We start from the raw sequence: 27940 nt of genomic DNA, 5'->3' as shown, positions 1-27940 counted from the left end.
TGTCCGGTGGAGCGCAGAGTGCGCGGGGGAGTGTAGAAGGAGACGCGGTTGTTGATGAGTTTGGGTCCGAGGTTGTGAAGGGCTTTGTGTGCGTGGGTGAGTAGTCGGAAGGTGATCCGCTTGTTGACGGGTAGCCAATGGAGTTTTTTCAGGTGTCCGGAGATGTGGTGGTGGCGAGGGATGTCCAGGATGAGTCGTGCGGCAGCGTTCTGGATCCGTTGGAGTTTCCTCTGCAGCTTGGTGGTGATGCCGGCGTACAGGGTGTTCCCGTAGTCCAAGCGGCTGGTGATGAGGGCGTGGGTGACGGTCTTCCTGGTGTCGGTGGGGATCCAGCGGAAGATCTTGCGGAGCATGCGGAGGGTGTTGAAACATGCCGAGGTCACCGAGTCCACCTGTCTGGTCATGGTGAGGGAAGAGTCCAGGATGAAGCTGAGGTTGCGCGCGTGGTCGGTGGGTTGGGGAGTGCTGCCTAGGGCGGGGGGCCACCAGGAGTCATCCCATGCGGTGGGAGTGGGGCCGAGGATGAGGACCTCCGTTTTGTCTGTGTTCAGTTTCAGACGGCTGTCTGTCATCCAGTTCGCCACTTCCTTCATGTAGTCTGGTCCTAGCTGATGTGGGGTTGTTAGTGAGGGATAAGATGAGCTGGGTGTCGTCGGCGTATGATATAAGGTCGAGTCCGTGTTTGCGTGCGATGTTCGCCAGGGGGGTCATGTAGACGTTGAAGAGAGTGGGGCTGAGGGAGGATCCTTGAGGTACGCCGCAGATGATCTCCGTGGCTGTGGATCTGAAGGGGGGAAGGCGGACTCTCTGAGTCCTTCCGGAGAGGAAGGAGACGATCCATTCCAGGGCCTTGCTTCTGATGCCGGCGTTGCTGAGGCGGCGTATCAGGGTGCGGTGGCAGACCGTGTCGAAGGCTGCAGAGAGGTCCAGGAGTATGAGGGCCACGGTCTCTCCCTTGTCGGTCAGGGCTCTGATGTCGTCCGTTGCTGCGATCAGGGCGGTTTCGGTGCTGTGGTTGGCCCTGAAACCGAACTGTGTGGGGTCGAGGGAGTCGTTGGTTTCCAGGGCGTTGGTGAGTTGAGCGTTGACCATTTTCTCAATCACTTTGGCGGGGAACGGCAGGAGAGAGATGGGCCGGAAGTTTTTGAGTTCGGTGGGGTCTGCTGTAGGTTTCTTTAAGAGGGTGTTGAGCTCTGCGTGTTTCCAGCTCTCCGGGAAGGTCGCGGCGGTGAGGGAGGCGTTGATGACGTCTCGGAGGTGCGGTGCGATGATGTCGTCGGCCTTGTTGTAGATGTGGTGTGGGCAGGGGTCCGATGGGGATCCGGAGTGGTTCGAGTTCATTATGCGGGTGGTCTCCTCGGTGGTGGTAGGGTTCCAGGTGAGGATGGTGGTGGTGTCGGTGGCGGGTTCCGGAGGAGGGCTCGTGTCGGCGGTCGGGAAGCTGTTGTATATGTCGGTGATCTTGTGGTGGAAGAAGGTTGCGAGGGAGTCGCAGAGGTCCTGTGAGGGAGGGATGGAGTTGTTTTCTGCTTCCGGGTTGGAGAGCTCTTTGACGATGCCAAATAGTTCCTTGCTGTTGTGGGCGTTGTTGTCAAGTCTGTTCCGGTAGGCTGTTTTTCGTGCGGCGCGGAGGTGTTGGTGGTGTTGGCGGGTGGCGTCCTTGAGAGCTGACATGTTCTCTTCGGTCTGGTTAAGGCGCCACGTCTTCTCGCGGGCGCGGCATTCTTTCTTGGAGTTCTTGAGGTCGGGGGTGAACCAGGAGTTTTTCTTGTGGTTGTTGGTGCTGGCTTGAGTCTTCAGGGGGGCCAGGAGGTTGGCGCAGTCGGAGATCCAGTTTGTGAGGTTGTTGGCGGCTACGTTGGGGTCGGTGGTGCTGGTGGGTTGGTTCTGGGAGAGGGTTGATGCGAGCTGTTCCGTGGTGATACGATTCCAGTGTCTTCTTGGTGGTTGCTGGGTGTGGTGGGGCACGGTGGTCTTCTTGAAGATGAAGTGGACGCAGCTGTGGTCCGACCAGGTGAGTTCGGTCGTGTGGCTGAAGGTGATGTGTTTGCTGGAGGAGAAGATGGGGTCGAGCGTGTGTCCGGTGTCGTGGGTGGGGGTGTTGACTAGCTGATTCAGTCCCAGGTTGGCGAGGTTGTCCAGTAAGGCGGTGGTGTTGTTATCGGTGAGGTTCTCCAGGTGAAAGTTGAGGTCTCCTAGGAGGATGTAGTCGGTGGATGAGAGTGCGTGAGGGTTGACGAAGTCTGCGATGTCTTCGCTGAACTTGGTGCGAGGTCCTGGTGGTCTGTACATGAGGGTGCCTCTGAGGGTGGTTTTGGGGTCGCTGTGGATCATGAAGTGGAGGTGTTCGGCGTCGGGGAGTGAGTTGATTATACTAATCTGGGGGGCTGGGTTGCCTGCTAGGTCACGCCTTATGGGTGGGACCTGGGAGGGGGGTGGTTACACCCACTTCCCTTTGTCCAGTTTCGCGCCAGGACTGGGGCTGTAGTGCCCCAGCACCGGTTTGAACTGGACTATGCATGGGACACCTTGTGTGCCCCAGGCAGTGTCTCGTTTCTTTCATCCCTCCCTGCCCCAATACACTAAAGTCTGTCTGGGGAGGTGCTAGCACCTCCCCAAGCAGGAAACCTATTGTCCAGGCCTCCCTGGCTGGGAGGGCGCCCAGCAGCAGGAGGTCTGACTCGTGTCTGTGGCAGCAGCATCCATTCTGTGATGCTGAGGCTTTGGTGAGAGTTAAACAGCAAAGTAGGATTTTAACACGTCTCTCCCTCTAGAAGGGAGGAATAATATCCTCATTACCAGAAATGGTATGGGGGTATTATTCTAAAGTGTTAGACACCTTACACGACATGTTTTGATAAAGCCAGACCATAGTTACCATAACCGTCTAAGATTATAAGGCACTTTAAGAGTATATGGTAGGCTATATCATAGAACAGCTATAAGGACATGGTTCCGAAAGCTGCAGACAGGCTCAGCTCATGCTAGAGCACCATCTCACATGTTACCAAGCACTCTGCCTCCAGGATTGTTAAGGCCTGCCATCGGAGTGGCTCACAGGTACACATGTGTCTATTTTAAGGGTAGATATAGGTATACTATATCTAAGCAAGGGGTGATTACATGACCTTGCCCCAGCTGAGTGATCAGCCAGTTGTGTCTGATTGGAAGGCCAGGCCAGGGGTGGCATAATATATGCTGCAGCCCCTGGGAGGCCTAGGGTACACCTATGCCCTGGGTACCTAGGGTACACTGAACAGGGTCCAATAAGGTGACCCTTACCAATTGGGTATGTACTTAGGGTACATGGAGTCCATTTTAAACAGAGAGCAGACAGCCTGAGACCCTGAATGGCAGGATCTCAGGCCAACTAAGTCAAAAAACCAGCTAGACACTAGGCAAAAAGTTGGGGGTAAACATAGTCAGATATCCACCTTTCTACACAACCCCCACCCCAAACAAAAGGAGATAAGGCTGTCCTTGACCAGGTAAGCCTATATTGCTTAAGTGGCCATATAAGGAAGAACCAGCACTGGCATGGTTACCCCCTGTCTCATGGTCCACTAAGCAATTCCTCACCCTAAAGGTATCATAGGGTCTCCACCATAGGGAATCTCTACCTTTGGTGTGTCTTTGCAAAGTAAAATGCTGGTGTTGAGATGGAGTACTGAAGTGAGTGTCCTCAAAGAGAGGCCTCAGCTTCCTCCAATCATCCTCCACCATGGACGCCTTTCTTTCTTTAACTGAGTTGCACTGTGCTCTCAGGGTCAGCCTCTGGCTACCTAAAGCTGGAGGCTGGGTCCCTTTGGTGGGCTTACTGGAGGGACAGGTCAGGTTTGAGGCCCTAAGGTCCCATGTTTGCCTGTGCCCAACAGAATCCCTCTGGGGAGGTCCCTAACTACCTGTAAAGGGGATCCCTCAGGAATGTTTTTAACCATCACCTGGCTAGGGCTACTAGCCAGGCAATCCTCATTCTTTTGATGGGGGGTTTCTTGTGGACAGGGCCCTCTTGGGGTCCACTGGCCTCCCTGACCTCTGCAGCCCTGGGCTGACTGAGGCAGAGTAGAGAGAGGCAGGCTACCTGCACCAGACTGGGTCCCACCTTGGAAGGGTCCACTGATATCAGAGGCTCTGCCAGGCCAGGCCAGGCCTGGCTACCTCTGGGGCAGTTCCCTCACAAGGGGTGAGGTCAGATCCCTGAGGAGGCTGACCTTTTCCTAATGTCTGGGGAGAGGGAGATTTTTCTTCCTCCCCACTACTCTCTGTTTGTGTGGAGTGATCCATAGTTTCAGGCTTCACTACACCTGTGTCAGTCTGAGTATGGGCTGAGACCATGACAGCCTTGCCAACCTTTCCAGGGAGGCACTCAGTTTGGGTTTGAACTGTGACTGTCACAGCTCTGTCAATCTCTACAGGGAAGTCTGTCTTTGCCTGGGCTGTGGCTACCACTGCCCTTCCAACCTTTTCAGGGAGGATATCTACTTGGACAGGGGTTGTGGCTGGCACAACCCCACCACCCTTTTGTGAAAGGCCTACCATTTTAGAATGGGTGTCTTGTTCAACTCCAGCCCAAGCTGAGAGTTCCAAGTCATTCCCCAGTAAGCAGTCTACAGGCAAGGTCGGGGACACTGCCACCCTCTTAGGGCCAGTGACACCTCCCCAGCTGAGACATACCTCTGCCATGGGATGACTGTTCTGTTTGCCATCAATGTTAGTTACCTGGTATGAGAAACCAGGCAAAAGCTGCTCAGAGGGAACTAGTCTGTGAGTCACCATAGTGATGCTAGCTCCAGTGTCTCTGTAGGCCTCCGCTTTTCTACCATTGATGTAGGGTTCCTGTCTGTACCCAAAGTGTTGGGACAGGCAGTGAAGTTGGCAAACCCCATGCCACCATCACAGACAAGAGTAGCTGCTGCAGGGGACTTGGCTAAGCCAGGGTCCACCTGTGTTCCCCAAGAAAACCCAACCAAATTTTTGGGGGCACTCCCACCACCTGGGGGATTACTGCTGACAGTAATAGGTGGTGTTACAGGTGTAATTGGAGGAACAGTTTTGTTTTTAGCCTTTGGGCAACTGCTGACAGTTTTCCAATGCCCAGGAACTTTACATTTGTGGCAGTAAGGCTTTTTAACTGTGGTAGAGGAGGGCGTTTGGGACCCACCACCCTGTGTGGAGTTTTGGGGCCCTGAGAAAGATTTCTCTCTTGTTTTATCCCCCACCCTTCTCTTGAGGCTTGGTGGTATCTTTCTTTTGGTCACCACCCTGATTTTTAGGCCTAATCCTGGTCTTGACCCATTTATCTGCCCTCTTTCCCAATTCTTGGGGAGAGGTCAAATCTGAGTCTACCAGGTGTTGATGGAGAAGCTGGTTTTGACAATTATTAAGGATCTGCTCCCTCATAATCAAGTTGTACAATCCTGTATAGTCCTGCACCTTGCTGCCATTTAACCAACCTTCCAAAGCCTTAGTGGCACAATCCACAAAATCAGACCAGTCCTGTGTCTGTGTCTTCTGGGTGTCTCTGAACAACAACCTATATTGCTCAGTGGTTAAGCCAAACCCATCTATCAGAGCACTCTTCAGGACTTTGTAATTGTCAGCATCCTCATCACTAACTGTGAGGAGCTTGTCTCTACCTTTGTCAGAAAAGGAGAGCCACAAGATAACTGCCCACTGACTCTGGGGTACCTGCTGTACTTTGCAGGCCCTCTCCAAAGCAGTCATCCACTTGTGGATGTCATCCCCATTCTGATATGGGGGGACTATCTTGCTTAGGTTTCTATGGTCATAAGACCTATCCCTATCTTTAGGAATGTTGCTGCCACCAGTGGGTCCTAGCCCACTTAACTTTTGCTCTCTGGCCAGAGCAAGTCTCTCTTTGGCAAGGGCAAGTTCTTCCCTTTCAATCCTCAGATTGTCTTCCCTCATTCTGGCCTGATGCTCTTTTCTCTGTGGAGAAGTCATTCCCCTGTGAGAAGAGGCATTGGAGCTATTAGAGATATGGGAGTGGATAGATTCCCTTGAAGGGGATCTTCCTCTCCTGCTTCTCTAGTTAAGTCCACTTGGGGGTCTGAATGGGGGGACCCCAGTCAGACTCCCATGTAGACTTAAGTTAGCCTGGCTAAGTCTCCCAACTTTGACCTGGCTGTCTACCTCATCTTCCAAAGTCCCTTCTGACTCATCTGTAGAGGGTAGACCCTCACCTGTACCCAGGGTACTATCATGGGAGGCTCTCTGAGCATCATACTCTTCTAAGATCTCCACTAGTTGGATGAGGGTAGGGTTTGAACCCTGTTTTAACTTTCTGGAGGTACACAATTGTCTCATCTCCTGAAAAGTTAGGGTATCATATCTAGAGGGTATCTTTTTAAGATCTACCCCTCCTGAGAGAGAATCAACTTGATCTCCTCTCAGAGACATGATCTAGTGAGGGTGTGGTGTGTGCACCTACCTACACTAGTTGTACCTACTAAACCTCTCTAGTAGTTGTAGTCAGGGTGTGCTAGGCCCTTCAACCTACAACAACTAAGTTCAGTAGAACTTAAGTATTTATAAGCTATGTTATATGTGCCTTACAAATATCTTTGTGATCTTTCAATTTGATATCTCAAGATTGCAATGGTATTACAACAGCAAGCTCAGATCCCAACCGCTGCTCACCAATGTGAGAAGTTGGCCTGATATATGATGTCAATAATTCTAGTGTACACCTTGTATCAGTCCAAACAACCCTTATGGTGATTGGTTGTAAAGTCAACCTTATAGACCAGCTATCCTAGTGGTAGCATGGACAAGAGCAGTCTTAGGCTCAACTCTGTATGGCATGTGAAGCCAGCTGTTATACCATTTGTAATCCCTTGAATACCAAATGAAAGGACACCACAACAGATATATATAAAAATAGAATGTATTTATTCTAGTCAAAATGCCCTCAGCACTCTTTATGAGATTCGAGGTAAGTACAACACAGTCTTATTTAAGCATACATTAAGTCACACAGGTAAGTAATACAGTTAGGCCCTAGGGGCCACGCAAACCATATACTAAGTAAGTGGTATAAGAACCACTGTCACGAACACAGGATAGGCCTAGGCCTAGGGAATCGCTGGGGCTACACTATACTACCAAAGGTTAGGAAGTGGGAGGCCCACGGGATTCAGGTTCAGAGTGGAAACACTCACGCGTAATGAGTAAAAGTCGATAGAAATAGTAGTTATTAGAAATTAACAGTTTTAGGACACTTCTGGAATAGCTAGGAGGTCGAGACTTGGAAACTAGACCCTAGGATAGTCAATATCCTTGTGAGCACCGGAGTACTCAAGTTACCTAGCCCACGGGCTGCGGGTGCATAGGTGTGAACTTGCGTCGGGTTTCGTCGTTGACTCCTATGGATGCCTGAAGGAAAGTTGCTGACAGGCAGTCAGTGAAGAGTGTCCGGTGGATCCCAAGGATGGAATCAAGAAGGAAGGATACCTGCAAGCAGAAGGGACAGAGTCTAGGTCACCAGCCAGGAGCCGGGAAGGAACCAGGCGATGTTGTGCAGATGCAGGTGAAGAGGTGAAGCTTGTCGCAGCAGCCACGGGTACCAGGAGACGTCGAGGACGACCAGGACCAGGAGGCGAGCTGTCCCACGAAGGCTCTTGCTGTCGGCGGCGTCGATGTCGAGTTAGGACCCAACAAGCCTTGGCAAGCGGAACCCACGCAGAATGGAGGACTTACTTCTGGTGCAGACCAGGAAGGTCTGGGTTGCTTCTCTTTCACAGAGGAGCGAGTGCCAGTCTGGAGGAGCCGGACCAGCAAGATGAAATCAAAGGTTCCTCGTCGCAGAGGTCACTAGCCAACGGGCCAGCAACCGGACAACACGTCGAGCAACTCAGGTGCAGAAGGGCCCCACGCAGAACACGTGAAGTGTGGGGAGCTGATCTTCTTTGCAGATGGTGCTCGGGATGGGGGCTTTTCAATTCCCCAAGCACAGCCTCGAGGAAGCCTCAGAAGTCGCGCTAGTCAGTTACTAGCCACTTTTCCCAAGTCGCTGGTCCCACGTCCCTCGTCGCCTCCACGGGTCTCAGCTTCGCTGCAGATGTGGATCTGGGTCAGTGGTGTCTGGAAGTCTCAGCGCTGGTCAGTCTCTGCAGTCGGCCCTCGTAGGATCAGTCGCAAAGCAAGCAGCGGTCGCTGGATGGTGCCTGGTTGCCCAGGGTGGTCACTCCTTGGCCACACGGGAGATTCTTCAGTCTTCTTCCTGAGGTCGAATGTCGAAGGTCCAGAGTTTCTGTTCAAGTTGCAGATTCAGGATAATCTAATTTGCAGTGCTCAGCTACCTACTGATGTACTGTGCTAGTGGGCTGGGCTACTTGCAAGGTCCCTCCTATGGATGGGACCAGGAAGGGGAGTGGTTACACCCCCTTTCCTTTGTCCAGTTTCGCGCCAGAGCAGGGGCTGGAGTGCCCCAGCGCCGGTTTGAACTGGACTATGCATGGGACACCTTGTGTGTCCCAGGCAGTGTCTAGTTTCTTTCATCCCTCCCTGCCCCAATACACTAAGTCCTGTCTGGGGTGGTGCTCGCACCTCCCAAGGCAGGAAACCTATTGTCCAAACCTCCCTCGCTGGAAGGGCTCCCAGCAGCAGGAGGTCAGACTTGTGTCTGTGGCAGCAGCATCCATTTTGTGATGCTGGGGCTCTGGTTAACTTTAACCGGGTAAGTAGGTTCCAACATGTCTTCTCCCTCTAGAAGGGAGGAATAATATCCTCATTGCCAGAAATGGTATGGGGGTATTATTCCAAAGTGTTAGACACCTTACACTACATGTTTTGATAAAGCCAAACCATAGTTACCATAACCGTTTAAGATTATAAGGTACTTTAAGAGTATATGGTAGGCGATATCATAGAACAGCTATAAGGACATGGTTCCGAAAGCTGCAGACAGGCTCAGCTCATGCTAGAGCACCATCTCACATGTTACCAAGCACTCTGCCTCCAGGATTGTTAAGGCCTGCCATAGGAGTGGCTCACAGGTACACATGTGTCTATTTTAAGGTTAGATATAGGTATACTATATCTAAGCAAGGGGTGGTTACACGACCTTGCCCCAGCTGAGTGATCAGCCAGTTGTGTCTGATTGGAAGGCCAGGCCAGGGGTGGCATAATACATGCTGCAGCCCCTGGGAGGCCTAGGGTACACCTATGCCCTGGGTACCTAGGGTACACTGTACAGGGTCCAATAAGGTGACCCTTACCGATTGGGTATGTACCTTGGGTACATGGAGTCCATTTTAAAGAGAGAGCAGACAGCCTGAGACTCTGAATGGCAGGATCTCAGGCCAACTAAGTCGAAAAACCAGCTAGACACTAGGCAAAAAGTTGGGGATAAACATAGTCAGATATCCACCTTCCTACACTATGGACCCACATTCCCATGCAAGATGTAAAAACCCTGCTCCCACTTGCTTACAGCGGTCACATTTGTTGTTATCACGCTGTTGGAGCCTATGCATTCTTACAGGGGTATAGTACATCTTGTGAATACATTTAAAATGTATTATCCTAAATCTGCTGCTCGCTGTGATGTGTTCCGTTTGCTGGCAGCAATACGTCCAGGCCTCGTCCATTAACTTCGCTTTCATTGTGTTGTATGTCCCTGCCCCCATGATTGCCCTGTATATACGGGACACTGCGTCAGGTGCCCCAGCTTGTAATAGGTGGTGCAATGGAAGCAATATGGGGGGTTCCTCAGGGAACGCAGGAGTGGCAACCTTAACATCCTGTCTAAGGCGTATGTATAGGAATCGCTCCATGGTTGTGGGGAGCAGTCCCCGAAAAATGTATCTGCTCCTTTGAATTGTCCGAGTTCATACATATCCCCCCAGGTGTGGACGCCATAGGTGAGGAGCATACACTTGCAGATACCTTGCTGTGTTACAGGCATGCTTTGTTGATCCCGGAGGAGGAGCAGCGGGGAGTATTGCATGGGAATTTGGGATCGCTTTGCAATTGCTCGCCACGCGCTATTAGTGCCGGCTACTGTTGACCTTCGTCCTCTGACTGTCTTATCCTCAGTGCCCAGAAAGCCCATTATGGGGATTGGCACCATATACCCCTGTTCCACCGCTAAGGGGGTCATGAAGGGCGGAGACTCAAACCAGTACTCAGCATAGTGTGCCTCAGCGCTGAGATTCTATACGGAGGCCAGTCGGCCTCGGCGCCTTCCCGCTTCTTATCTGCATGATGGCCCCTCGTATTTCCTCCACCTCAATGTCGGCAGCTAGGAATTCCCGCTGCCCCTTACTGAGCCAGGCGAGTTATATCTGCTGCAAATATTGTGCTGTCTCGCCTTGCCTTGTCGCACAAGACATGTTAAGCAATTGGTAGTGAGTCGTAAAAACAGCCACTATGGCCAGGGTGTCCCGGTGGACCTCGCCCTCCCCATCGCGGATGGTTAACACATGGTTCGCTGCTTTTGGCGGCCTGATAGTCTCTGCAAGCGCTTTGCCAGGGCATTCCCCTTCACCATACCGACGTGCTATGTGGTATTTGCAGCCAAACAGGCACTCCCTTTCTGCTTCGGCATGATGTTCCGTAAGTAACTTGCAGACCCTGGCCAGTGCGGGGCCCTCACATGTTGCATGTGTGTGTTTCCTGCTGCTGAATCTAGTCGAGCGAGAGTTGTTCGGATGTCTTTAAGAATGCCCCCTTTTTGGCTATACAGAATCCCCTAACAGTAGCCTTCAGCGCCTTCCATATAGTGGCCAGGGTAGGGACAGAACCTGTGTTGAGCCTCAGGAATTCCTCTAGCACCTCCCCCATTTCTGCCTTAAACACTGTGTTTAAAAGCGCTGTGGGCTGTAAACGCCACAGCATGGGTTGGAGCGTCATACCAGGAGGGGTCAGCTGCAGTAACACTGGGGAGGGATCAGAGTAAGTATGCGGTAAGTGGCGTGTGGACAGGGCGTGCATCGCTATGTCTTGTGAGGTGAGCCACATGTCTAACCTGGACCAATTGTTATGTACTGCCTTGTGGAACGTCCCTTCCCTATGTGTGGGGTGGTGATGCTGCCAGACGTCCACCAGCAAATTATCGGCCATTATTTGCTGGAGTTGGCACTGGGCTTTGGTGTAGTGATGCAGCAAGGGGTGGGAACGATCGCATGATGGGTGGAGTGTTAGGTTAAAATCTCCCACCCCCATAGGAGGTGGGTTGAGCCTATGCTCACTATATGAGCCCATCGTTTAATAAAATAATCCTCATCATCCACATTGGGCCCATAGCTGCATAATATTGTGACTTATGCTGACGCCAGCCTGCCCCAGGTCATGCGGGGCAGGCTGCGGGTCAAGTATGGAGCTCTCTTCATTATAAGACACCGTTCTTTTAATTAAAATAGCCGTGCCTCTTGAGTAGGCGGAGTAGGAGGAAAAGTATCTATGGGAGGCCCACCTTGTCACAAACTGAGGGTTCTGTGTAGGTAGGGTATGTGTTTCCTGCAACATAGCTGTGCCTACACGATGCCTGTCCAGGTAGGCCAATATGTGTCATTTTTTTCTGGAGTCCCCCAGCCCTCTGACATTCCAAGTTAGGAGTCCCAAGTGCGCAGTAGAGTTAGCTTGTCGATCACCACCTGCCATCTACAAGTGTCGAGAAGGTGTCGATGTCCTGCCGACTTGCGTCTATGTCTAGGTATTGGCTGTACATGAGTAGCCTAAAATCCATTGAAATCCTAGCAATGCCCTCTATAGTACCCCAACAGTCCCCCCACAGCGGCGACCCCAACTTGCTGTGTACAGACCCCACCCTCTTAAACCCTCGAGGTAGATCTAAAAGAACCTGTTTAGTCTTCTGTGCAGCAACCCCATGTTGGTGGTGCGTGGCCCGTGCTGTGTGCTCTTAGCATGCCAGCGGCATAGATGTACGGTGAAGTGTTAGCAGGTAGACGCTTACAATGTGAGTAACGGAGCGAGTCTGAGTCACAGGGTTGCCGGTAAGCAACAAATTTAACATTCCCACAACAATAGAAGAAAGGAAACTTAGTAAGAAAATCATTCCCCACTACAGGAGGAAAGGGGAACTCCCTTGGAAGTGTGTGTCCTAGGGGTCGTGGCAGCACCTTCTGCACGGTAGTGGCATGCAGAAGGGGCCCTGGAATGCAGGCCTAGTGCCTGGTAGGTTACTCACTGTCTTTAGACAATCTGGTAATGAGTCGGAGGGCCATACGGTGCAGTCATGAAGTGCCACCTCCAGTAGAGTCAGCGCCTGTGCCGGAGGGGCCACAAGCAAGCCTGCTGAAGGTGTTCATCTAGACCCCGACAAATACTCTCAGTCTTCGTCATGATGCATTGGGTCTCCGCCACTGCCCAAAGAGGAGCGCTCCGCTCTCTTGGCAGCCTGTACTGTCGTTTTGAAGAATTTCGCTGCCTGTTGTGGTGTATTGCAGATGTGGTGCTTGCTGTTGTAGGTGAGCCGCAGTCGTGCGGGGTAACGTATGGCATACTCCACTCCCGCTTGCTGTTGCTTTTTCTTAATTGGCAAATATTTTTTCCGCGCTTCGTGGACATTGAGCATAAAATCGGGATATAATCATATGGCATTGTTCTCGAATATTACATCTTTTAGTTCCCTCGCTTTGCGGAGAGCCGTGTCGCGGTCTGTATAATTAAGTAGTCTCGCAACTATAGGTCTGGGAGGCGCTCCTGGTCGGGGCTTCGGCGCAAGTGTTCGATGCGCCCGTTCCACCAAAATAAGTAGTCTGGAGAAGGCCTCCTGGCCAAAACAGGTGGTGAGCACTCTTTCTCCATAGTCTTCCAGCCGACCTGTGTTGGTTGTCTCGGGGATGCCGGTAATGCGGATGTTATTCCGTCTCGAGCGGGCTTTGATGTCTTCATTCTTTGCCGCAATCACTTTGAGGAGCTTGTCCATATCTGTAATTGGCCCTGCCGCCTGCGTGTGGTCATCTTCGAGAGTAGAGATTCGCGCTTCCACCTCCTTTTTCCTGCTGTCCTGTTTTTCGAGCTTTTAGGTGATATGATCAATTCTGGCGCACATTGTGTCCATTTCTCCTTGATAGATGCAAAGCCGTTTTTCATTGTGAATAGTAGCTCCTTCATGTCAACCCCTTCAGGGCTCTGGCCTATCTGATAGAGACATCTAGCCGCAGATTCCTTAACTTAGAATATCCCCAGGCATCAGACCGGGTCCGGAAAAACTTTTGCAGCAGCACCTCTGCGCGCCGGGGGACAGCGCCACACGACCCCACCCTGACGTCGTCCACATACGTGACATCAGCAAGGTCATATAAGTCCCTCCCGGCGCGCTGACATCAGTTTTTCCTTCTTTTCTGCATGCAACGCGGATCCGGAAGGAGCGGTTCCTCTGGGCTGTTTTCAGGCCCCTTTTCGACGCTTTGCATCTGGAACAGTGTGCGAAGCCCTCTGGCTTTAAATCTTGTACTTCCTGTTTGCGGCAAATTTCCGCAACAGACCCGCATCTTATTTGTATGTGGTGTTTTTGGCGAGCACCACGACTCCACGGACTGCAAAGCCTGCTAACACCTTAAGCCGAAGGCCCGGCAGGAGCGCTGGATGAAGCTTCTTTCGGCACTGCTGTCCTGGGGCCGTCATTCACCGCTTCTTGGTAAGTTGCGGCGCTTGTCGCCGAGGACCTCGACCTCACTTTCATCTGTTGTCAGGGGCACTGGTACCCGGAACATTCCAGATGTGTGCCCCCGACAGCCGTCCCCCCTCTATCAGCCCTATCCGGGTGCAGGGGCGACTCGGGCCCAAATGGAGGCTTATGCCACGGCTTTACAGGCCTCCCTTGCGTCCTCTCCTGTCCCTCGGGGCCTCCGCCAATGGTGGGGTCCCCGACGGACTCGCCGGTGGGTTCGCCCCCGGCGGTCAAATGAGTCCTTGCCCTCCAGGGACATCTGAGATGTGGTATCGTCAGGGCGTGGCCCGGCTGGGTCCCCCTCACTGATCCATATGGCGTCGTCAGAATGCGGCCCGGCTGGGTCCTCCTCTACGACCCATGGCACCCCAGCCATGCTGCATAGTCCCATGGGGCTCCCTGTGACGTTGCAGGTGGTTGCTGGTGCTCAAAGCCTCGCTTTGTGCATGCCTCAGCCTTCTGGGCAGGCGGCCGCCTGTCTGGAGCCGGGGTCGACGCCGTTCCGGTGCCGTAGACTCGCCTCCCCGGCTCTGCCTCCGCTTCTCTCTCCGGAGTCGGTGCCTGTAGTGGTTGAGGCTGAGGCGACGCCAGAGGCTTGCCTCCCCGACTCCGGCGCCTTCTACTTCTTCGGAAGGGGAGCTTGTCGTGGATTCGGCGCAGGACGGGCCGCCTCAACGCTGGATGGAGTCGAGTCGGCGCCGGACGAGGCTCGATCGGCGCCGGCTAAAATTGTTTTGGATGGGGCCGACTCGACTCCGGGTGGAGTCGGGTTGGCGCCGGACGAGGCTCGATCAGCGCCAACTAAAGTTGCTCTGGCGCCGCATCGACAATGGGTTGTTGAATCTTCTCCGGAATCGTCTGGAGAGAGTTTGGCGTCAGCCTCACACCCGGCGACCCCGGATGTATCCTTGCCTCTGCCTCCCTTAGAATATGTAGATCCGTCAGGATCACCGCCTCCTCAGGAGCACCCGCACCCGGCAGGCTCCTCACCTCTTCAAGAGCTTTGTCAGCACCCCCATTCGTCAATGGGGCTCCCCACAATGGAGCATTGGTCGCACCCTCACTGTCTTGGGAGGGTTAGATTACAGCCCTCACCTAATGATGAACTACTGTCCCCTTGTCGGAGAGTGGTCTCCTTGGCCTCTCGGATTCTGAACATGCGCCTCTGTCTGTTGACCCTTTACTTGATGTCCTTCAACGTGGGTCAGGAAATGTGGAGCCACTTCTGCCCTTTGAAGCTTCTCTTTATGATGCCCTTTTGGATACATGGGTTCGGCCAGCTTCTGGTGACCCAGTGTCTCGTTCAGTCTTGCACCGCCACCGTCCTGCTCCACATGACCCGGTCTGCTTATTTGTGCAACCCGACGTGCAGGGGTTTGTCTTGCAAACTGCCTTCCCTTCTTTGCCCCCGCTATTGCTTCCTCCCTCCCGGGAGTCCATATGGCTTGAGTCATGGGGTCGGAACGTCTTTGCTTCTACCAGTGCGGCACTAAGGTCACTAAATACAGTGTGTGTCCTGGCTCGGGCTACCTCTGCCCTGTGAGACTCGGCAGAGTCTTTGCTCTCCACTAGCACTGAAGGTGCTCGTGTTCACATTATTCATCTTTTCCGGGATGGCCATGACCTTGCTGAGTTTACGATCCGCTCCGCCTTGGATACTGCTGATTCCTTAGGCCGAGCCATGGCTGGTTCAGTCACCTTGCGGCGCCATGCTTGGTTACAGGATAGTGTCTTCCCGTAAAATATCCGGGAGAGTCTTGTTGATTTACCCTTTGATGGGGTTTTATTATTTTATGCACACGCCGACTCGGCTGTTCAACGCCTTCTTGCAGGCTTTCGCAAACCCCCTTAGACCTATGCTCCTAAGGCGTTGCTCTGAGGTGGTACCTTTTCATTTAGCATCCTTTAGATGCGTATGTGTTTTAGGCTGATAGTAAGCCTCAGGTCTTCCTTTAGCTTGGTCGGGGGTGCTTACCCTTTCATTTAGCATCCTTTGGATGCATATGCGTTTTAAACTGCCCGTTCGCCTACTGTGGCGGTGTTCCACAGATTGTTCCTCTGACTGTGGTTTGTCCTAATAAACGTGTTCCCCGTTGTTGGGGTGTGCATACTCCATGTGAGGTACTTGTTTGCTATTATATAGCTCTGTTTATGTTCACTGGGCCTAAGAGTTCCCTTGGCCTCTAGGCGTCCTCTGGTGCTCTATTCTGCCGTTGTACGGTGCTCACTGTTGTGCCTTGGCATCATCTTCTATGCATCATAGGTCATCTTGCTTATTTGCTTCATTCTCCTCCTTCTGAGGTTTTTGGGGTGGTCATCACGCTTTAAAAGCAGCTTCCGTCTGCCATTACTGCACCAGGTGTGTTCCTCTACAACCCTGTTGCATAGTTGTGGCTAATTTACCCGTTTTTGCTATATACATATGTGATTATGTATATATACAAGTTCCATGGGTATTCTTGCAACGTCTGGTCCGAAGTCTCCATGTTTCAGGGAGCTTTTCAGTGATGCATGCGGCATTACCGTTGGGGCCCTTTTTGCGTTCCACTTACTGGGGTGGTTCCCTGGTTTTACACTGCTCCCTTCTTCGTGTTCAGTTACTGGACAGTCTCTCTTCTGAAAAAGGGTTACTTCCCTTCCAGTCGGAGGGTATGGTCTGAAATTCAGCGTTTCTATGCCTTAGTACTTTGGTGCCTCTGCTGCACCTTCCTTCGGATTGCCTCCTTTAAGTTCACCCTATATGATATCAGCTGGGCATGCAGGACGGCACTTCTAATGTCAGTCGTCCTAGGTCTACACCTTGCATATCATAATTAGTTGATTGGTTCTCACCTTGGTCTTTCAGCTGCCTGGTCGAGCAGCCTTATGCTTATTATGGCTACGCCACCTTATGGTCTCTGTGGCTCTTTGCGCTGTGCATGTTTCGGTGTTGGCCTGAATCAGCGTGCTTAAGATTGTTACTGTTCGCCCCTGTTCCCCATTTTTGGACTGGGTGTGCGCTCGGCGTGTTTCTTGTCTCTGCCTGCAATTGTAAAAACATTGCTGACTTCTACCTCTTGGCCTTTAGTTCTTGGCTGTAGCCTCTCCGGCCTTCCTTCCGTGGGCTAGCCTGGTGGGCTCTGGTTGCATCTCTTCATGTTTCTTCTCAACCTTTGGTCGGTGTTCACTAAGTGCGCCATTACGCTGAGAGAGGTCTTTCTTCCTCTCTCTTTCTTTTGTTCTGGTATTTGGCTGGTGCCATTTCTATCTCTCATGCGTATACAGGTATGGTGTAGCACCATTCTGCCATTTTTTGGGATGTCCTGCATCCCGTTATCTTTTGCCCTTCTGAGCTTTTGTGTTGCTGTCTGGCTGTTCCGCCACAGCTTTCTACATTGTCTGTCACCCTGTTGCCGGCTCGAGTGCTTTGCGCTTTCTGTTGTTCTGTCGCAGACCCAGCTCCCCTTTGGGGTATGGCAGTGGTATCTATTTTAAGTTAAGGAATCTGCGGCTAGATGTCTCTATCAGATGTACGAGTTACTTAACTTCGGTAACGATGTATCTGGTAGAGACGTTGTCTTGCTGCAGATTCCTTAACGCCCACCCAGCCTCCCCGCTCTGCGACAATCTTGCCAAGTGGGGTTCTCCACTGGCCTCTTTCAGTGACCATTGGTTTTTCTCTCGCGGGAGCTCATATTGTTGCATCCCTTTGAGAGTTGCCATAATACAGCTGACTCCCTTTCCGGGATTTCTTACGTCTAAAATGATGCCTTTTGATTCATCTTCACCAAGAGATTAATTTTCTTTTCTTCTCCTGCTGCCTTCCCTCCCTCCCACCTTTATTGGCTCAGGGTTCTGGTCTCCTCTACAGTCGCCTTCTATGGGGATCTGTTCACTTCTGTTTCAGACCTCCATTACTGATGGGAGTAGTGCCAGTCTTTTCACTTTCCATTCCTTCCTGCGGTGGACTGTTGTTCTCTCTGTGCTCCGTTCTTGCTGGACGGCACAGTTCTACATGGTACTGACAGTCTATTTTTGATTGTTGTTATGCATGGTAATAGCAGTCTATTTCTGTCTGTTGAGACATTCTTCCCTTGTTGCACTTGGGAAGAGTCTTCGCTTAGCTTACAAGGTTCTTTCTCACAGCTTTTTCACTTATATGTAGGCAGTGTCTAATTCTGTCTTTTACGATGGTGTCTTGCACCATCCTCCTTATTTATTCACAGATTTTCATCCATCGCACACTGTTCCCATACTTTCACAGTTTTTTTATTGGTGGCTCGCATTGTGTCGCAGAAAAGCTTCTCCGAAGAAAACTGACGTCAGCGCGCTGGGAGGGACTTATATGACCTCGCTGACGTCACGTACGTGGACGAAGTCAAGGCGGGGTCATGTGTCGTCATCCCCCGGCGCGCAGAGGTGCTGCTGCAAAAGGTTTTCCGGATCCAGTCTGACACCTAGGGATATTCTAAGTTAAGGAATCTGCGGCTAGACAACGTCTCTACCAGATACATCGTTACCAAAGGTAAGTAACTCGTACGTTTGGCCAGTACCATCCTGCTCCGTCTCTGGAGCCTGTCCCCTGGGTGTTCTGCGGGCGTCGAACGTAAGCTTGGCCTGTTTACCATCCGGTTTCTCCATTGCCCAGTCTATTTGGGCAGGTGCACTCGCGAATTTACGACATTCCAACGTCCGTCGTGGCTCGTGTTGTACCGGGTGCCTGACTGAGAGCGTGCCCTTTCCAGGCTGGGTGTTGCGTCACCGTTCCCGGCAGGTCAGTTATACAGGCATGTTTTGGCTCGCTCCACGGGCCCCGTCTCTCCTCCAGTCACCCGTCTGGGGTTTACCTCTTCTGCGAAACGAGGGCTGTGACGAAGAGCCCTGCAGTGTCTGTGATATGTGCTTGGGTGCTCCGGTGGAGACTACGTACTCCTTACCATGCCACTTTGACCACTGCAAGGTACTGTATTCGTGCTCTGTCAGAGCAGGGCGTTACAACAAACAATAAACAAACAATTGATGGACGGAATGCTGACAATGCAGACATTCTCCCCCAGTCAAGAGATCTGGGTTAAATCCATCGTTCTTTTGCCCACTACACCACCCCAGTTTAGACATGGCCATATGCAAATCAGTCTTGACCCTGTGCCTCATGGGAACAGTCCAGCCCGAACTGCCAAGCCATGTCTTCCCTGGACCGGAATCAAGCATCCTAGGACCGGTTTCTGGCTATCAGCCGTCATCAGCCAGGATAGCTTGACTCCAGTGGCGTAGTGAGCACGGGTCCCGCGTCTGGGAATACCCATCCCACTTAGGGCGAAAAGCGTTACAACAAACAACCCCGAAACCGGTCCTAGGATGCTTGGTTTCAGTCCAGGGAGGACCTGGCTTGGCAGCTCGGGCTGGGCTGTTCCCATGAGGCAAAGGGTCAAGACTGATTTGCATATGGCTGGGTTCAAACTGGAATGGCATGGTGAGCAAAAAAACGATGGATTTAGGCCCAGATCTCTGTACTGGGGTGAATGTATGACATTGTTCTGCATTCTGTCCATCAATTGTTGTTTTTGCATTTGTCACCCCGAGTGGGACGGGTATGCTCAGACGTGAGTCCCGTGCTCTCCATGCCACTGGAATCAAGCTATCCTGGCTGAAGAGGGGTGAAACCCCGAAACCGGTCCTAGGATGCTTGGTTCCAGTCCAGGGAGGACCTGGATTGGCAGCTCGGGCTGGGCTGTTCCCATGAGGCAAAGGGTCAAGACTGATTTGCATATGGCTGGGTTCAAACTGGAATGGCATGGTGAGTAAAAAAACGATGGATTTAGGCCCAGATCTCTGTACTGGGGTGAATGTATGACATTGTTCTGCATTCTGTCCATCAATTGTTGTTTTTGCATCTGTCAGAGCAGGGCGGCAGGTGCTGTCTAAAAATGTGGATTGTGAAGGCCCCACGCCTGTTCAGCACATCGTCGCCACAGGCAAAATGGCGCTTCCACGCCTGTGGCGCCCGGCCTCTGGTTGTGTTCAGAGTGCAGTTCAAGCCAGGCGGGTGGAGCGCCGATAGGTATAGGTCACGGATCTGGGCTCAGGCTGCGCTTCTCCCTACTGTCCAGAAAGAGTGCCAGGACACCCCGCTCGGGAAGCCGCGCCCACCCAAAGGAAGATCTGTCCGAGCGAGGCCTACCACATGCACCATGTGAGCCGCGACAATGGGCTGCCAGCTCGCAGCTTTGCGTCGCGGTGTGGGCTCTACTCCCCACGGGGCGTCACCGCCGCGTGTTACCGCAGTCCTCAGCCCCACGGGGTGCACTGGACGCCCCCTGTCCCAGTAGGCCTCAGTTAGTGGCAGTGGGGCAGTAGGCCGTGATCCCCGGCCTGGCGTGAAGTCTACTCGCTCCCAAGCTTCCTTCCAGGCCTGCCGCACCCGTGCTGTCGTTCGTTTGCGGATCTGCGGAGCGCGTGTGTGTCCCCTAGTCCTATCGGGTTCACACCGTACCTGGCTCCCTTGTAGATTTTGGGGATATGACTCAAGCTGGGGCTCAGCAGGATTGCGTGGCGATCGTAGCGGGTCCGGAGCTCCGGCCCCGCGCAGCGTCGTCTCGCGGAGGGGCTTCCCTGGGCGGCACGCAGCCACAATGGCTCCGCCACCTCTCTCGGATGCCTGCAGTTGTGCGCTGGGGTCGTTGCAGTTGAGTCTCGGCAGTCCCACACTGGTGCGGCCTCACGGTCTCCGCGGTCGGCGGCGGGCTCTCCCTGCTCTCAGCTCAGCCAGCAGCACTGCTCCTCATAGGCCGTAAATTTGCACAGCACCCAGCTGGTCCGCCGCTGTCTCTGGATCGTTTCTGACAGTTAACACCGCTCCCGCGACCCTCTGCTGCATTTTGGGGCAGAGTACAGTGAGATTCCCCCACAGGTTCATGATGATTTTTTGGATAGTTTCTTCAGGGCTGACGGAGCCTCACTACAGTGCGGCCATCTTGTTAGCCCGCCCTCTAGCGCCCCCCCTTCCTTTTATCGGTGACTTATTCCTTATTGGAACCTTGAAACCCAGCTCCGCCTTGACAGAGTGTGAGAACCCAACCCATGTGGACAGTTCTGTCTTCCACCAATTATATAGTACACTATGTTCTACTCTTGCTACATATCCTGAGGAACCCAAAGACTTTTCTCCACTTACCTTGGTAATATCCACCCAAGATAATGGCAAGCTAGGGCCCTGTTACGATGGCGGTCGGAGGAGCGTCCAGCCGCCATCATTGTGGGATGGTAACCGCCCGACTATTGTGGCTTGTGCTGCGGCCCAGAAAAGGCCTGCAGCACAAGCCACAATGGAAAAGGACGTTTGTAAACATCCATGCACCATGTGCCAGGCACCATGTGGTGCACCATGTGGTAGCTGGCACATGGTGCATGGATGTTTGGGGGGGCGTGACAACTGTTACTGCATGGTTTAAGGATATGGCATATTGTGACACTACCAGTGAATTTTACTCTTCATTACAGCCGCCAACCTCTAGACCAAGGGATATCTGGCAGCCACTCAGAAACTACATCTTAACATCGGATTCTGATGAGCACGACACGTTTACTAAAGTTTTTTTCCCCTGATTCATGCTTTGTATTGCACGTGTTTTTACTTATGGCATGTACTACATGGAACGATTACATTGCTTTGCTGTCATTATGTTTCAATCTCTTGATCTTGCTCTCCCTTTTGGAACATGTCCCCTCACACGTTCCTAACATTTATGTGAGCAATGTCTTTTACTCCTTCCAACTGTGTACCTTGTTTGGAATATTTTTGCAAAACTTATAAATAAGGTATTTTTTTTTAAAACATTACATACATAAGTAACACCATGAATGAAGAAAAAATATTAAACTCTTAATGTAAAATTATTAATTAACATGAAAAGTAAACACATGTAGTAAATAAAATGAAAAATATCAATTTATACGTTGATATTTTGTCTATACCCCATTGAAAGCCTTTCTTGCTTCCTTCAGCCAAGTGAAGGCTGGTACTGCAGCAGACAAGGCTGGTCGGGGTTGTGGACCCTTTGCCAAGAGGCTCTGCGTCTATGGACATGGCTGGAACACCAGGGAATTTCCCTGGTGGTTCAGCACCTGGCGGTCTCGCTCAACGTCTGGGTGAGCAAACTCAGCTAAAGATGCTTAGCGGATAATGAATGCTGTCTCCACTCGGAGGTGGTAAAAGGCTAGTGGGGATAGCATTGATTAGATCTGTTCACCACCACAAAGAACGAGAAATGTCTGCTATTTTCACGCTAGAGTTTCCAAGGTGACTCTCATTCTGAGATGCTTGTCGTTTCGAGTCGATCTCCGATCGCCTGTACGCCTTTCCACCTATACTACTCCTCAAGAAGATCAGGAACAACCGGCCCAATTTAGTGGCTCCAGATTGGGCACGTAGAGTCTGGTATCCCGAGCTGTTCGGCATGACCATCGGTCCCCCAATAAGGCAGCCTCTTCGAGAGGATATTCTGTCACAGAAACAGGGGAGGGTTCTGCACCCGAACCTATGCACGCTTCATCTTCATACGTGAAGATTGACCGGCAACAATTGACTGCTTTCGGCCTTCTTCCTGAAGTCTGTGATGTTATTCTGGCAGACAGGTGTCCCTCCACCAAGTCGGTATACACCTGCTGTTGGGATATGTTTGTGACATGGTGTGATTCTAGCAACATTGACCCACTTTCTAAATCTCTCTCCAAGGTTCTTCTGTTTGCTCTATAGTTCTTCTATGGGCACATTTATAGGTTATCTATCAGCCATTTGGGCATTTTTGCAGTTGCCGGACCAACCTTCCTTGTTCATTTAAGTCACCAGTGGTGGCTAGATTTCTAAAAAAGCTTGCAGCACGTCTCCCCCCAGGTCATTCAACATGCCCCTGTGGGACTAAATCTTGCTCTAACTTTCTTAATGTGTGCACCCTTTGAGCCTCTGCACAATTACCCTCTTAGGCTATTTATCATCAAAACTGCCTTTCTAGTGGCAATTGCATCGGCGGTGGAAGGTCAGCGAATTGCAGGCACTCTCAGCTCATCCTCCCTATACAGGTCCTCCGGATGCATGCCTTCCTTCTGAAGGTTGTAACTCTCTTGCATGTAGGCAAGATTATCACCTGCTTACCTTCTGATCTCCGCCTCACCCCTCCAAAGAGGAGGAGGGACTCCACCATCTGGACCCAAAAAGAGTGTTGTTGTTAACCTGAGTGGCATCCAGACGATGAGGAGAAGGACTGGGAGGGTTCAGGTGACCCTTTAACTGACCAGCAAGGTTCTGACCAGGACTGGAGAGAGGAACTGGGGCATGCCAGTGGTCTCGACACTTCCCTGGCCTTTGCCTGTTTTCTCCTCCTACCGTGGCTACGGAGGAGGGAGCGTTGTACGCAGTAGTGTTGCATAGGGCAGCGGAGGCTCTCAACCTCAAGCTACCTACGGTGGCGGTCAGGACTAACCTCCTGACAGAGGTGCTTCAACTGGCTGCGAGCTCTTCGGAGCCCCTGCTGCCGTTTAATGAGGCCCTCATCGACGTCCTTTTGGGCACGTGGTCCTGGCCTAACATAGGGTCTCCTGTGGACAGGATGATTGCCCGATGCCACCGCCCGGCTCTGGGCAACCCCACTTTCCTCTCCCAACACCCCACCCCGGACAGCTTGGTAGTCCAAGCCTCCACTTCCAAAAGCGCCTTCCCTACCGCTCCACCGGAAAGGGAATCCAAGAAGCTAGACCACCTTGGTAAGAAAATGTTCTCTTCCACCAGCTTAGGACTGCGGTCTGTAAACACCTCTTGTCTCTTGGGCCGTTATTCCCACTCGGTGTGGGATACGGTGGCGCAGGTGCTGCCTCAGTGTCCGGAGGAAGCCCGGGCAGTGCTCTCCAAGGCTCTTGCCGCCGGGAGGGATGCAGCAAAAGTTTACAATACATTGTGGGCTGGACACCGCCAACTCTCTGGGCAGAACTATTTCCACGTCATTAGCGCTTCGTCGCTACACCTGGATGAGGTCCACTGGCTTGTCAGGGGATGTCCAGAACACCTTGATGGACATGCCCGTTGATGACTGTCGCCTTTTTGGCGACAAAGCAGACAACGCTCTAGAGCGTTTCAAGGACTCACGGGCTACGACCAAGTCCTTGGGCTTCTCCACCTGCCCTGCGCACTCTGCTGTACGCCCCTTTCGTGGCTACTGAAGGGGTGCCCCGCTACGTTCCGCCTAGAGTCACAGGCCGCAGCAAGTTACCCAATCTTCGCACGGCCAGAGACGTGGGAACAACCGTCGTGGTTCCGGGGGCCAGCGGGCGGGCCAGTCCACCAACCCCCCCCCCCCCCCCCCCCCCTTTGCAGCAGCCTCCAACCCCTCCTTGTCCGACCTTTGAGGCCCATCAAACGGCAGTAGGCGGCAGGATCCGCCATCACCTCCCCCACTGGCGCACCATCACGTCAGACAGGTGGGTCTTGCAAATAGTCCGAAGGGGCTACTCCCTCCCCTTAGAGACTACCCCTCCAGCCATGCCACCAAGATACCACCGCATATCGGAGGATCATCTGGCCCTTCTCCAGCAGGAAGTTACGGCTCTCTTGACCAAGGGAGCCATCGAGCGCATTCCTGTCCCAGATATAGGTCGTGGTTGTTACTCCCACTACTTTCTGGTTCCCAAGAAGGACAAGGGCCTGCGTCTTATCTTGGGTCTCAGGGACGTCAATCACTTCCTCTGGAAGGTGAAGTTCAAGATGTTGACGCTTGCTCAGGTCTTGTCTGCCCTCGTGCCGGAAGACTGGAAGACTTCATCGGAGCGGTTCTGGACACGACTCTGTTTGGGGCCTATCCTTCCGAACAGCGAGTCCGGGATATTCGGGCTATGATTCCGATCTTTCAGCCTCTATCCCGGGTTTCGGTCACAATGACTCTGAGGCTGCTAGGCCTCATGTCCTCCTGCATCCTGCTGGTCGATCATGCCAGGTGGCATATGCGGGCTCTGCAGTGGGACCTGAAGTTCCAGTGGGCGCAGCATCAGGGGAATCTGTCCGATTGCGTCCAGATCTCGGAGGGCACTGCACAGCAACTGAAGTGGTGGCTCACGAACCAGGATTGGTTCATTGGCAGATCCCTCTCCCTTCCCCAACCAGACCACACTGTGGTGATGTACACCTCCCTTTTTGAATGGGGCGGCCACAGGGGAGAGGCGGAGATCAGAGGGCTCTGGTCTCTGGCGGAGTCCGGGCTTCACATCAACCTTCTGGAGCTCCGGGCGATTCGTCGTGCACTGAACGCATTCCTTCCCTCTGTCCAGGGAAGAGTAGTGCAGGTGTTCACGGACAACACCACCGCCATGTGGTACCGAAACAAACAGGGAAGGGTGGGGTCGTGGACCCTATGTCAGGAGGCCCTTCGCCTCTGGCCATAACTGGAACATTAGGCCATGTCCCCGGTGGTTCAACACCTGACAGGTTCCCTGAACGCCAGGGCGGACGAACACAGCTGCAGGTGCATGATGGATCACGAATGGCGTCTTCACTCACAGAGGGTGGTGCAAGGTCTCTTTCGACAGTGGGGAGAGCCTTGGTTAGATCTATTCACCACCGAAGAGAATGCGCAATGTCAGCAATTCTGCACGTGGGAATTTCCAAGGCGGCACTCGCTAGTTGACGCTTTTCGTCGTGAGTGGAGTTGCGGTCTGTAGTATGCCTTTCTGCCTATACCACTTCTGCCCAGAGTGCTCAAGATCAGGATCAACCGGGTCCAAGTCCTTGTGCCTTGTGGCTCCGGATTGGGCACGAAGTGTCTGGTATCCTGAGGCGCTCAACATGGCCATCGATCCTCCAATCAGACTGCCTCTTCAGGAGGATCTCCTGTCGCAGCAGCAGGGGACGGTCCTCCACCGGAACCTGTCCAGTCTCCACCTCCTTGCGTGGGATTGAGCGGCGGCAGTTGACGTCTTTCGACCTGTCTCCCCAAAGTCTGTGATATAATCTTGGCAGCCAGGCGTCCCTCCACTAAGACGGTATACTCCTGCCGGTGGAACAATGTTGTGGTATGGTGCACAGCAAAAGGCTGTGGAACCTCTTTCTGAAGTTCTCTTGTTCCTTTTTTTTAACCATCTATGCCTTCCTTCAGCTGCCAGATCAACCTTCTCTTTTCAAGTCCCCGGTAGTTGACAGTTTCTTAAAAGACTTAACGCATCTCTTTCCTCCAATCCCCTTCATTATGCCTCAGTGGGACTTGAATCTTGTTCTTACCTATTTAATGTCCGCCCCCTTTGAGCCGCTTCATAACTGTCCTTTAAGACTCTTGACTCTTAAGACTGCTTTCCTGGTAGCCATCACTTCTGCTAGAAGGGTGAGTGAGCTCCAGGCCCATTCTTCCAAACCTCCTTTCCTATCTGTCCATCCGGACAAGGTGGTTCTCAGGACCCTTCCATTCTTCCTTCCTAAGGTGGTCACTGCCTTCCACATCGGGCAGACCATCACTTTGCCCACCTTCTTTCCGCCTCCGCAACCTTCGAAGAGAGGCTCCACCGTCTGGACCCAAAAAGTGCGTTCTCTCTGTCTGGATCGCACAAAACAGTTCCGGGTGGATGACCAACTCTTTGTTGGCTACGTGGGCGCCAAGAAAGGTCGGGCTGTACCCAAACGCACCATTTCTCGATGGGTCGTTTTGTGTATTAAGGCATGATATTCTCTGGCTAAAAAGGAGCCTCCGGTCGGGCTACGTGCCCATTCCACCAGGGCGACGGCAGCCACTACTGCCTTGGGAAGAGGAGTTCCTCTAAATGACATCTGTCAGGCGGCCACGTGGGCATCGCTGCACACGTTTACGAAACACTACTGCCTGGACAGCCAAGTCCGTAGAGAAGGCTTCTTTGGCCTTTCTGTTCTCCAGGACTTTCTGGTATGATCTTGGTTCGCAGACCCTCCACCAGGGTTGGTATTGCTGGGGTATCTATTCTAAGGTAAGGAATCTATAACTAACTTGTTTCTTTCAGATGAACAAGTTACTTACCTTCGGTAACGATATATCTGTAAGAAACATTAGTTAGTTATAGATTCCTTACCGCCCCACCCATCCTCCCTGTTCTGCGAACTGATTTCGAGGGTTAAGGGTATCCTTTCAGGGCCCTAGTTTTGTGCACCAGTGGTCACTGTCTTGCATGGCTCTGCATTTCTGGCATGGAAAGTCGTGCACAGACCTGATGTCAGCGCACGAAGGCGGTGTCTAAGTAGCTGCCGCGACGTCATCCCGGCGACCATGACGACGGACACGGAGCCAACCTACCGATGCCACCATCCGACGCTCAGAGGTACTGCTGACGAAAAAACTTTCCGGATCCAGTCTGACGCCTGGGGTTAATTCTAAGGTAAGGAATATATAACTAACTAATGTTTCTTACAGATATATCGTTACTGAAGGTAAGTAACTTGTTCAGCAGCTTTATCTCCCATTGACACATCATGCTTGAGAAGAGGGGTTGTACTTCATAACCCTCAGTATCTTCATATAATTTTTTTTTTTTAATCATGCTCTAGGTGATACAATTAGTATGACAATTCCCAGACTTGGGTTGGCATATATTTAGATATTTGACCAGACTTTTGTGCTCACAAAAAACTTTATAGTAGAAAACATTTTAACCCCTTCAGTGCCCGCCCCTTTCCCCGCCCTGTGCCGGCCGTTGCATTAGCGGGCGGGGTCTATAACGAGCTGGACTCGTCATGGGCACAGCGCAACCGCGGCCCATGACGAGTCCAGCTCGTCATGGGCACTGAAGGGGTTAATAAATACTTGGGAAAATTTAGACGAAAACCTAATCACTGTAGGTTTTATTTTATTTTTTACAATTTAATGATTTATATTTCCTCCTCACTAATTTTAGCATCTACCAAAACAGCATCATATGGGTCCAGTAGTAGCAAAGATTCAGAATGGTTTCAGTTTCCCCTTATGGGTTTTTGAATACACTTGAGTATATTTTAGTTATGAACGTTTCAAAACAAATCCAGTTAGTTGACGCAATCTCTCCACCTGGTCCCAATACTGATAATCTCATCCTCTAATTTTCAGGTTTTGTCATTTCAGTAGTTAGGTAATTTCTACCCTCATACTTTGATTCTAGGTCAGGCTGTCTGATAAATTCCTGCTCATTCATTCAAGAAATTGAACTTTAAAGGCAAAATATTAAAGTCTGTCAGAACTATATACATTTTTTAGGTCTACCGGGTGGCAGATGTTGAACAGCTGGGGCTTGTCAATGATGGGTCTAATCAATTGATATGGTTTGTGT

The 27940-nt window shown here is 52.0% G+C and overlaps 1 protein-coding gene across 5 annotated transcripts in view; it reads left to right on the top strand.

The window, feature by feature from the left end:
• ASAP2 (ArfGAP with SH3 domain, ankyrin repeat and PH domain 2) overlaps nucleotides 1-27940 on the top strand; it is a 1162669-nt gene that overhangs the window by 1131401 nt on the left and 3328 nt on the right. The window lies entirely within an intron of this gene.

Source organism: Triturus cristatus, chromosome 6, assembly GCF_964204655.1.
Source record: "Triturus cristatus chromosome 6, aTriCri1.1, whole genome shotgun sequence".
In the NCBI taxonomy this organism is placed as follows: domain Eukaryota; kingdom Metazoa; phylum Chordata; class Amphibia; order Caudata; family Salamandridae; genus Triturus; species Triturus cristatus.
Note: the sequence above shows the minus strand (reverse complement) of the source record. Positions and strands in the feature narration are given on the sequence as shown.